The sequence below is a fragment of the Apteryx rowi genome, unplaced genomic scaffold (genome assembly GCF_003343035.1).
Source record: "Apteryx rowi isolate R43461 unplaced genomic scaffold, aptRow1 scaffold_433, whole genome shotgun sequence".
In the NCBI taxonomy this organism is placed as follows: Eukaryota; Metazoa; Chordata; class Aves; order Apterygiformes; family Apterygidae; genus Apteryx; species Apteryx rowi.
In genome coordinates this window covers 729707-739601 of record NW_020450687.1, presented here as the reverse complement: position 1 = coordinate 739601, position 9895 = coordinate 729707, and positions in this window count along the sequence as shown.

The following is a 9895-nucleotide window of genomic DNA, read 5'->3' as shown; positions in this document are numbered from 1 at the left end:
TGGGCATGGGGCTCGTCCGTGCAGAGCATCGCAGGGCCGGTTTCTGGGCAGCGCTCGGCTCTGCCAGGAACCAGCAAGACCCGGGTCTGGTGGGAAATCTGGTCCTACATTAATTTGTCTTGCGAGTGGCTGGTGCAAAAGCTGGAGCTCAGCCTCCGGGAGATGGTGAGCTCTGTGTGTGTGCGTATGTGTCTACCTGCGYGCGTGTGTGTGTGTGTCTCTGTTCTCGCAAGTCTGAGAAAAATGTCTGCTCTTCTCGAGAAGGTAGTTTCCATTTGAAGTTGCAGGTCAGTGACATCTGGTGGGAACAGGCTGATTTCAGTATTTTTTTGCTGGGGAACAGGCACCAGGCTTTGTTTTGCAGAACTGAATGTAATCTCCTATTATATGATTTTTGCGATGTTTGTTTGCAGCCCTGCTAGTTAATGACGCACGTGTGCGTCACATAATATTTTACTGTTATGGGTTTGTACTCTTTTTCGCACTATATCTATATAATTGATACACTTAATATTTTAAGATTATGTGGAAGTTCTAATAAATCTAATCAAAATGGAGCATCAAAAGGAGTCATTTTCATGATTCCCATATGCAAAGTTGTCTTAAATTGTCCCATAGGGGAAATGCAGCCCTTTGGCTCCCAAACTGAAGGCTCGGCCATGTTCTCATCACCCATCTGAGACAGGAGCACATCCTGCAGGCTCAGGCTCTGCAGCTGGGAGCTTCGCAAGACCTCCAGCCCTTTCAGTAGCGTAAGAAATCCCTCTGCAAGGGGTGTCTCCCCCCRCAGGCAGCTATTTATTGAGAGCTGGTTTTAAGAAGAAAATGGATAGATAGSKAAATATATATWTTTTTTTCTTTCTGGCTGACGGTCAGTGAATGTTTCCTTGGATTTTTTTTTTGTTTGTTTTCATATCAACCACTGAAGTGAGCAGCTCATGACATGACCAGCTCTGTGTCCCCTGGCGTGTCAGGAGCAAAGCCCCGGGGACCGAAGGGCGGCTGTCAGGATGCGGCCGCCGACTCTCCCACCTAGCCCAGGCCTGCCGGGGACCCCCAGGGAGGCTTTCGCTGGCTCCTTTCCTCCTTCTGTCTCTTCACGGGTTTTTTCAGCCCTTCTCGGATCTTGGAGCTGGCACTGCAAAGCTGTAAATCGCCAGCTTCCCCCTCATTGCTGACCTGCGTCTTTTCTCCGCTCCTGTCATTAGGGCGATGCAGCCTATTCAGTTAGTGACAGGTGCTCAATTGCTCTTAAGTGGCTCCTAGATAATTGGGGAGGTCTTTAGCTTCTTGTAACTTCCAATAATAAACAATAGAGGGGGGAAAAATACCCACGCAGAGCACTTAACGGACGGCCTCGCTGTCAAAACTGCATTAGGGCTCTCCTCCTTGCTGCTGGTCAGCCCCAGGGCATTGCTGGCACAACACTGTGCCACCCTGGCGAGCGAAGGCCCCCTCCCCGCCGTCGCTTTGCGGTGGTGGGGAAGTGGTGGAAGACGCAGATCAGACCCTGGATTCGGCCCTGCAACGGGCTCCACCGCTGCCGAGTGGCAGGAGCTGCGTGGGCTGCCCGGCTCTGGGAGATGGACAGCAGAGCGTGAAGCCCTCCTGGATGTTTGCGGTGGAGGGGCTGCAGGTCCGAACCTCAGCTCCAAAGGCTTAAATCTCAGTGTAAGAGGCTGAAGACAAGGTTGAGCTGAAATCTCCCACCTTCAGTGTGTTTTGCAGACTGCTGAGCCCACTTCCACATCTTCCCTTTAAATTTAAAGCCAGGGTGTTGCTTCTGCCGGCTGGGCACACCGGGTCCAAGCCATCTGCAACTGCGCACTTTGCAAGGTCCCACTGCTCCTGTAAAATCTCTTCCCACCCCAAAAGGGACTGATAAAAGACCTTTTCCCAAAGCTTCTTTGTAGGTGCACACGGAAATTTGTACCTAAAACGTTCACCCGGCTGCTGTTTTTTAGCAAAGGGCTGCTGTCGTGTGGCCCATCCTTGGTCAAGGTAAGAACAGAAAGGAAGAATGACCCCTCAAAATTGCACAGCCCAGTGTGGAACTGAGTTAAAGTTGCAATAACCAAAAAAGAAGCCTTAATTAATATATGTCCAGGCTGTTGACTGGTGTAAATTTGTCCTAAGAGTTAATGAAGAGGTGCTAATTTCCACCCAGTGAGGATTAGACCTTCACACTTATACAAGCCAGGCAAACGGGAGAATCAGACCCACGCAACGTGAACCCCGCCAGGCAAAACTATCCCCTGCGCTTCGGAAAAACTCTTCCCGAGAGCAGCAAACTCTGAGATCAGCAGGTTCAGGGTTTGTCGGAAACACATGAGCATCAGATGCCAGAGCTGGAAATCACACCCAGCTCTCACGCTGCTCACCCTGCCCCCTGATTGAGCAGGGACTGTATCTGCAGTTGTGCCACAGGTTCATTTTCTAATTAAGATCTCACTCTTGGGAATCACGCAAAGAAATAGYTTCATTCACTCTCGCTTGGGCTGAAAAGGGAGGGTTCCCCCTCCTTGTCTCCCTCCTCTGGGGAGCTGGGGGTGGCCCAGGGCTGGGGATGAAGGGAATGGGAGGGGATGCGCAGGGTTCATCGCAGCATTAAATACCTGCACATTGAGCCCGCAAGGCAGGAATGGGATTTTCTCCTCATCCAGCCCTCCAGCCGTGTGTCCTGATGCAGATTCTCTGCTGGCCAGTGATGCCAGGGACTGCATCTCAGCTACGGGGAGAGATGCTGCTGCTCTGACATCCAGAGCAGTAGCTCAGCATGCCTGGAAAGTCAGGCTTGAGGATATTCCAGCCAAGACCTTGGAGTTAGCAGCAGAACTGGGAGAAGGATCCAGGTCTTCTCGTAAGAGTTTTGTTGGACTCACCCTAAAGCACTGGAGTAGCTGCACCATGTACAGAGCTTTCCCAGCAGAATTGCCCTGCTTTAAATTCCTCAGGAGCAGCTTTCTTACAAAATTGAGACCCTGCTTCAGTTTAGCAGCCTGTATTTCTTAAGCGAGCTAGGATGTGAGGAGACATTTCTGAGCAAACTGTGCTCTGCCTGGTAACCTCTGGGCATGCGTGTACACAAATGTCTCCGTACAAGTGTGCACAGCGTGGGTTGCTTTCCCAGGCTGTTCAAACATTGCTGTGCTGGATCCAAAGTCATTTATCCCAGCTGTGACACTTCCCTCCGTCCTGCTTCTATGCCATCAGTTATTCACACCTCGAGGCGAGGCCATGCTCGACTTTGGCCAACAGCGAGCGAAGTCATTGCTGTTGTGCCAGGTGTGATGACTTCCACGCTCTGAGGCAGGCAGTCTGCCCTGGGAGAGGGTTGTAAATGCCCCAACCTTTGCAAACGCCGCCGTCCAAGTGGCGAACGGCCCCCCAATAACAGGGACCCTCTAACATAAATAGGCATTGATTCTCCAACAGAAGAAAAGGGCAACAAATATTATTCCTGATGAATAATTCAAGCAGCTCTAAGACGTGTATTGCGCGTTCATTACCCTCCACGAGGACCTAGGGGATACAGCTTGAAAGCCCCTATAAAAGGAAACAGGGGAAGATTTATTTTTAAGGTTCGGCAAATCCCAATAAACCACTGTGGGAGGGGTCGTACCTTGCGCTATTGCAGGGTTTGCTCGGAGGCCGTTTCGCTGCTTAGCCCACACTCTTGTCCTCCCAGCTCTCTGATGCTTTGTTAAAAAAAGAAAGCACTTACTGTGCTGTTGGGGGATCAGTCCATTCTCCTTTCTTCCACGCCGAAGCTTTCAGGGATGAAAGCACTCTAAAGTGCTGGCTTCAGTGTTTGGAGCTGAGTAGTGAATAATCCCCCTCCTTCATCTCCCTAGCTGTTCGGGAGGCCGGTGGCAGGGTCACCACACTCGCGCAAGCATCCACACTCTGCGGAGAAGCCGTGCGCGAATCTTCGCTCTTCAACGCTCTCGAGCCCTCACATCGTGGCAGACCACCTCGAAACAGGGTGCAAAGCAGTGTCAGGCTCCCATCACCGGCCTGAGCACTTCCACCACAAAGCAGGTGCATCTCCCAAGGCCGTTCCCATTTTAGATGAGGAATAGGGAAGAAGTATCTGGACACACTTGCACTGGAGGTTTTGAACCTGCTGTGACTATGTGATTTACCCAAAGCCACCAGGAAATCCATGACAAGATGGGGGAAAAAGCCCTACTCTCACAGTTCAGGCAGATGCGCATCCTTCTATCTACCCCGTCCCGGGACATTGTTTTCCCTCAAGGCCTGCTGTAACCCRCATGGCCAGTCATGCTGCTGTGGGATTAAAAGGCAGGACCAGATGGTTTTAATATGAGTGTGAAGTCGCAGAGGTTTGAAGCCACAGATCCACTAAGTGACCATGGGCAGGTCACTGAGTATCCCCGTTTCTGTTGCTGACTTGCACAAGAGATTGGCTGTTTGTCTGTCTTGGTGATTGTCCTGCTGAGCTCGTTGGAGCTAGAGCTGGCTCAGTCTGCATATAACCCTTGTCTCAGGATGCTCCTGTAATAGAAATAACAGCTCCTGAGAAGTCCATTTACCTGTGGGCATCTGATGATTCAGATAAGCAACATCATTTCACTAAAATTTAGATGCATTGTGCGCAGATGGATTGGCTGGGCTGGGATACTTTTGCTTCCCTGACTTGTTCCTCCTGTTTTCCTCTCTGTTTTCTCTGCCAATAAAACCTGCTTCTGACATTGAGACCTTGATCAATTATGGCAGGATCCATCTCACATCACCTGAGAGGGATGAAAGTGAGGTGGCCAAGCTGGCTGGCTGACTGGGGAGACGTGGCCTCCTCATGAGGACAATTCATCCTGACTATCGGACACCAGCCGTCAGAAGGGACAAATGGCTCTCTGGAGGTGGCAATCCTTCTCTGCTGGCCATTGATGTGATCCAGGCGAGGAGTCTGGATCTAACACCTTACTTTTGAACAACCAAAGCCCAGGATTCAGCTGGGGAAAACCACTGCTGGCCTGGTCTAGTGGTGCTGCACTGGAAGTCCCCTCTTCCACCACTCCTGCAATTCCAGGAGATGAGTCCCACCCAGAGTATTTAAAGGCTCAACTCGTTGGGTTTCAGTCCTGACAATTCTTCCTGTCCTTTTCAATGACACTGCAGCAGGCCAAAGAGATTGTTGTCGTGCTAGAGATAAATGTGCATGGAATATAGCCCATCCTAGAGCAGAACACAAGTAGGTACCTGGATGCAAGAGGAAGGCTTTGCTTCCCTAGTATTGACTCCTTTCACATGTTTCACAGCAGATACCTTTGGCTATTCCTGTGTAGTTTGACCCATGATCTGTTGAAGCCAAGGGAAGATTTCCCATGGACTCCCCAGGCTCCTGGGTGTGAAGACCAGGGGGACCATTGCAAAGGACCTTTGCACATTCATATCTCTCTCGAGCCATAACTTTTGTCTGAGCCAGGGCATGTTCAGTAGGAAGGCAACTAGTTGTGACTTAGAGTCCAAGTGATGGAGAATCCATCTGTAGCCCTAGGATAACTGGTGATGATTAATTACCCTTGCTATTAAAAGCATTCACCCTATTTCTAGCTTGGATCCAAGAAATGCGAGTGTCTCATTGACTCTTTATTACAGAGAGTCATTTGCAGTCAGAAACTCTTTTCCCATGTTGATATTTACAGAACAAACCTGTCTTTTAACTTTCTCTTGGACCTGTTAAATAGCCCAAGACTCATGGCAAGGCACATCATGTTTTGCCAAGTGATCATACTATGGTATCAAACCAAGAGATGTGATCCCAGATGCTTGCCCTCAGCAGAAGCAGGACACCAGGTTATAGGGTCCATAGATCAGGAGAGAGGTCGTGGCCTTGTGCTGTACGAACATGTGAGAGGCACCTTTGCTGTGATGCACACAGCATGTGAAACTCAACAGGGTGGACAGGGATGTGCGTCCCTCTCCTAAGTGGGCTGTTGTTGCAAGAGCCATGACCCAAAAAGCAAGCATGGGTTCCTTCCCCCTGCCATAAATCTGTGCACTGCACTCTGTGGGATGCTTTTCAGGCCTGGTCTCTCTACTCCTCTTCCCCCCACCAAACTGCGCTGTACTAACGGACTGATCAAGTGAAAGGTGGAAAAAGGTAATTAATCTACAGAGAAAAAAGTGTTAATACCTCTAAGACACCGGGGACACTGGCTGTCAGCTTCCACCAATTAGTCACCTAAAACCCTGCCTGTATGATCTCTGTGGTACAGCTGAGTTGATTACTCTAATTAATTTTGCATTGATCTGCATGGATCTGCAGCACCAGGGCCTATCACAGAAGAAGGAGGAGATGGATGCGTGAGCCCTGCTGAAGTGTGGAGGAGGGAGTGCGTCCTGGGCATGCCGCTCCATTTTCAGCAGCCTTGCTTTGACGGCTCTTCCCAGTCCCCCACCTCCTGGGGCTCCCGGAGCTGGAGATGACAGATGGAGCCGTTCTCCAACGCCTGCCGAAGCAGGGCAAGGCAGGCAGGCAGGCGTGAAGCATGGAGGGAAGGAGCAGAGACTCATTGCAGGAGCGCCTAAATGCCTAAAAACAGCATCCATGGTCAGGGCTTGACCTGACAAGACCCCAGCAGGTCTTGTTCCACCATCTTCCCTCTCCCATTGCTGTCTCCAGACACACACAAACACACACACACATGCTCTTTGCTATCTTCCCAATCTACTATATCATGTCTTTTAGACTTTTTTTCTCTGGTGTGGGGTTATCCTTTGCCATATCATGTCCAGCAAACACTGTGGGACACAGATGAGGCTAAGCCCATCCATAACCTGGAGCGTGTGGCTGCTGCTTCCCTGTTTCACTGCCCAAATCACCCCCCCAGCTTCCCTACAGTGACAAAGTAAATCTGCTTCCCTGTTTCCACTGTCCCTGAACGAAGTGGTTTGTTCCACCTTGCACATCCTCAGCCTCCCCTTTTTGGGGACCTTTCTCCCTGTCTTTGTTTTTGGGCATGTTTTATAATGAAAATGTCCTTCCAGACGCAAAAGGCCAAAGGTTCCCTTTTGAAAATGTCAGGAAAGCAGAACATTTGTGATTTTCCAATATTTTTTCTCTTGCCTGCAATTTTCCCCTCCCACCCTGGCTGAAGTTTGACCCAAATTCACAAACCTGCTCTGAATGGCCCATGAAGCCCAAACTGCTCTGCACCTCCCTGCACGGACAGTGCTGGTGTAACCCACACATTCCATCTGTCCAGGGCAGGATCAAGCCCTGCTGCCCTGCTCTGGCAGAGGCCTCTGCAGGCTCTCCTTCTTTTGGGGGATTATTTTATCCCCTCCACAACCCTCTCTTGAGGCTCCTGCGGTATGAGGGACCTCTGACTGCAGTCCTGGAGGTCTCACAGCAGATTTTCCTGTCTCCCACCTGAGCAAGAGAGCCCCGGTCCAGCTGGATGTGGGTGCCAGTGTCCATCCTTTGATCCTGCCCTTACCTGGGGTGTGCAGAGAAGCCCGTCCAGGAAGGCAGGTAGTGCCCTGGACCCCGGTGTAAAGCAAGCAGGTCTCAGATATGGCACGTCCCCATGAGGCTTGCCATGTCCCAGGGACCCCTCGCTGCCTTTGATGTGTTTTCTGCCGTGGACCTAGCAATGGCTTTTGCAGGAATGCAGCTGCTCTCGGCAGCTCTTTGATCTGCTCTTAACACTTTGCTTGCGCTGAATGCTGTGTCCATCTCCCCAGCGTGTGTAGTCCTGCACCCACACACACACGCACGTGCACACGACTCGCTTCTCCACACCATCCCGGACACATGAGCCGACACACACCTTGCAAACCTCTCCTGAACCAAGCAACCCCGACATTTCAGTTTGGCAGAACACTTCCCCTGTGGCCTCCTGAGCTCAGCGGTCCCAGTTCAGCTTCCTCCCAGGACCGCAGTGCCCAGAGCCCCAGGCCAGGAGGTGCCAGTCCTGGGGCATGGGATGGGAACAACAAAGAAATGGGGCTTTGGGGCCTGCCAGCAGATCTGGTGCAACCCAGGCTCAGGGCTGACCATGCCTTGGGTTCGAGGAGGAGCTCAGGACAGAGCTGCCTCCTGGCCAGAGCAGCGGCTGGAAGCAAAGGAGATGCAGTTAGTGTGGGTGAGCAGTGGGTCGCTGTTAGCATCACTGCAGCAGTGGCCTGGCAGAGACACAGATACCTTCCATCTCTTTCCACTTCCCCAGCCAGTTAGTTGCTGGTTTATTAAAGCTTCGGTGCTAGTGAAAGCTCCTTGTTCGGTGCTTTAACCACCACCAAAAAACGTTTGCCAGCCGGCCTGTGTTGTGCTGCTCTTGTTTTCTTGTGGTGCTGGATTCAGCCCAGGTACCCACTGCATGTGCTGGAGGCAAAGGAGGCGATGTGTGGAGGATTAATTTGTCTTTCAGAAGGAAAACTGAGGCACAGAGAGATTTAAAGCATTGAAGGATAGTATTAAGTGAGAAATGAACCTCATGTCAGGAGCAAGTGGAGCATCCTCCTTGCATACCCCTAGCAGGCAAAGGGTTAACCATTGCCTTCATAAACATAATTTCCTGGGATTAATATTAAAAATGTATCTAATGGCTCCCACTTGTTTACTAAATAGCCAGTGCGGAGATAAGTTATCAACTGCGGCTATAATTTGCTATTAATCAAATATTCAAATCAGTACTGCAGTCGGCCACAATGGGACACACACATAATTCTCCAGCTCTGGTAATAATTAATCTTTTTCCCCCCTTTTCTTCCCCTCACTTTGGACTCTTGCAAATATCTTTTGGTGTTAAGAGGTCCCCAGAGAGACCTGCCTCTAAATGAGGTGTAAAAATCTAAGCCGCACAAAAAATAGCATGCGGCTGGGATCGATATTCTCTTCACAGCTACATCGATTAACAACAATATTCTTCATTTATTAATTATGAAGGGGAATTTTCCATCCTTGCATCTCTTTCTGTGCTTGTTGCTTGGGTGGGTTGGCTGATCGGCAGCGCCCCGTCGAGCCCTCCCGTCCCTCCCCGCCTGCCTGCACCTTTGCAGTGGGATCCGCAGGGATCGTCGTGGCTTGGTCAGTGCAGGGGAAAAGGAGGAGTGTTTGCTGGCCTTTGGCCTGGGAGGTCTGATCCGCTAGACACAGCCTTGTTCAGCCGGGCTGAGTCCCTGCGTCGTGAGTTGAAGGCTTGTGTGATGGGCCATGCTGGGAAGGGTGGGCTGAGGGTGACCGCAGTGAGCTGTGGTGACCTGCTCAGCAAAGCCCTGGAGCGCGTTTCGTTTAAGCCCTTGCAGTTCCTGAAAGGCCTTTTGCTGGACCACAAAGCCCCCGGGAGACATTCGGATTTCCTGTGCGTTTTCCTTGGCAAAGCAACTCAAAGGCGGCGCAAGCTCCCAGCACAGGCGCGCCAGCGAGGTCCCAGCAGGGCAGGGGATGCTCCTGGATGAAGGATTCCCCCAGATGATCCCTTGGATGACCCAATGTTGGAGCACCCTAACAGCTCCCATGCAGAAACATACTCTTGAGGGCAGAGATTTGCCTGGGACGTGATGGCCTGGCTTCTCCAGGGTATATTGCTGCCAGAGAGACAAGTGATTTCTGGGTCATGGCTTGGGGTCGTGGAGGAGATGGGAAAGGGCAAGGGCAGAGAGCAGGAGAGGACAGGATAGACGAGGGGAGACGAAAGGAGGTGTGCAGGGAYGCAGCCGGGCCCTGGGCGCTGCTCTCTGCAGTCCTTCGGTGCCACGTGGGGAGCGCTGCGTCACTCTGCATTTCGGTGACGTTCCTTTGCAAAGACCCTCTGCAAGTAGTGAAGGAGTTTGTGGCCACTGCCGCTGCCCGAGAGCTGGGTCAGCCCTGACTTTGTCACTTCAGAAAGCAAAATTTGCCCCAAACTCTTTCTTCTAGAGTCAA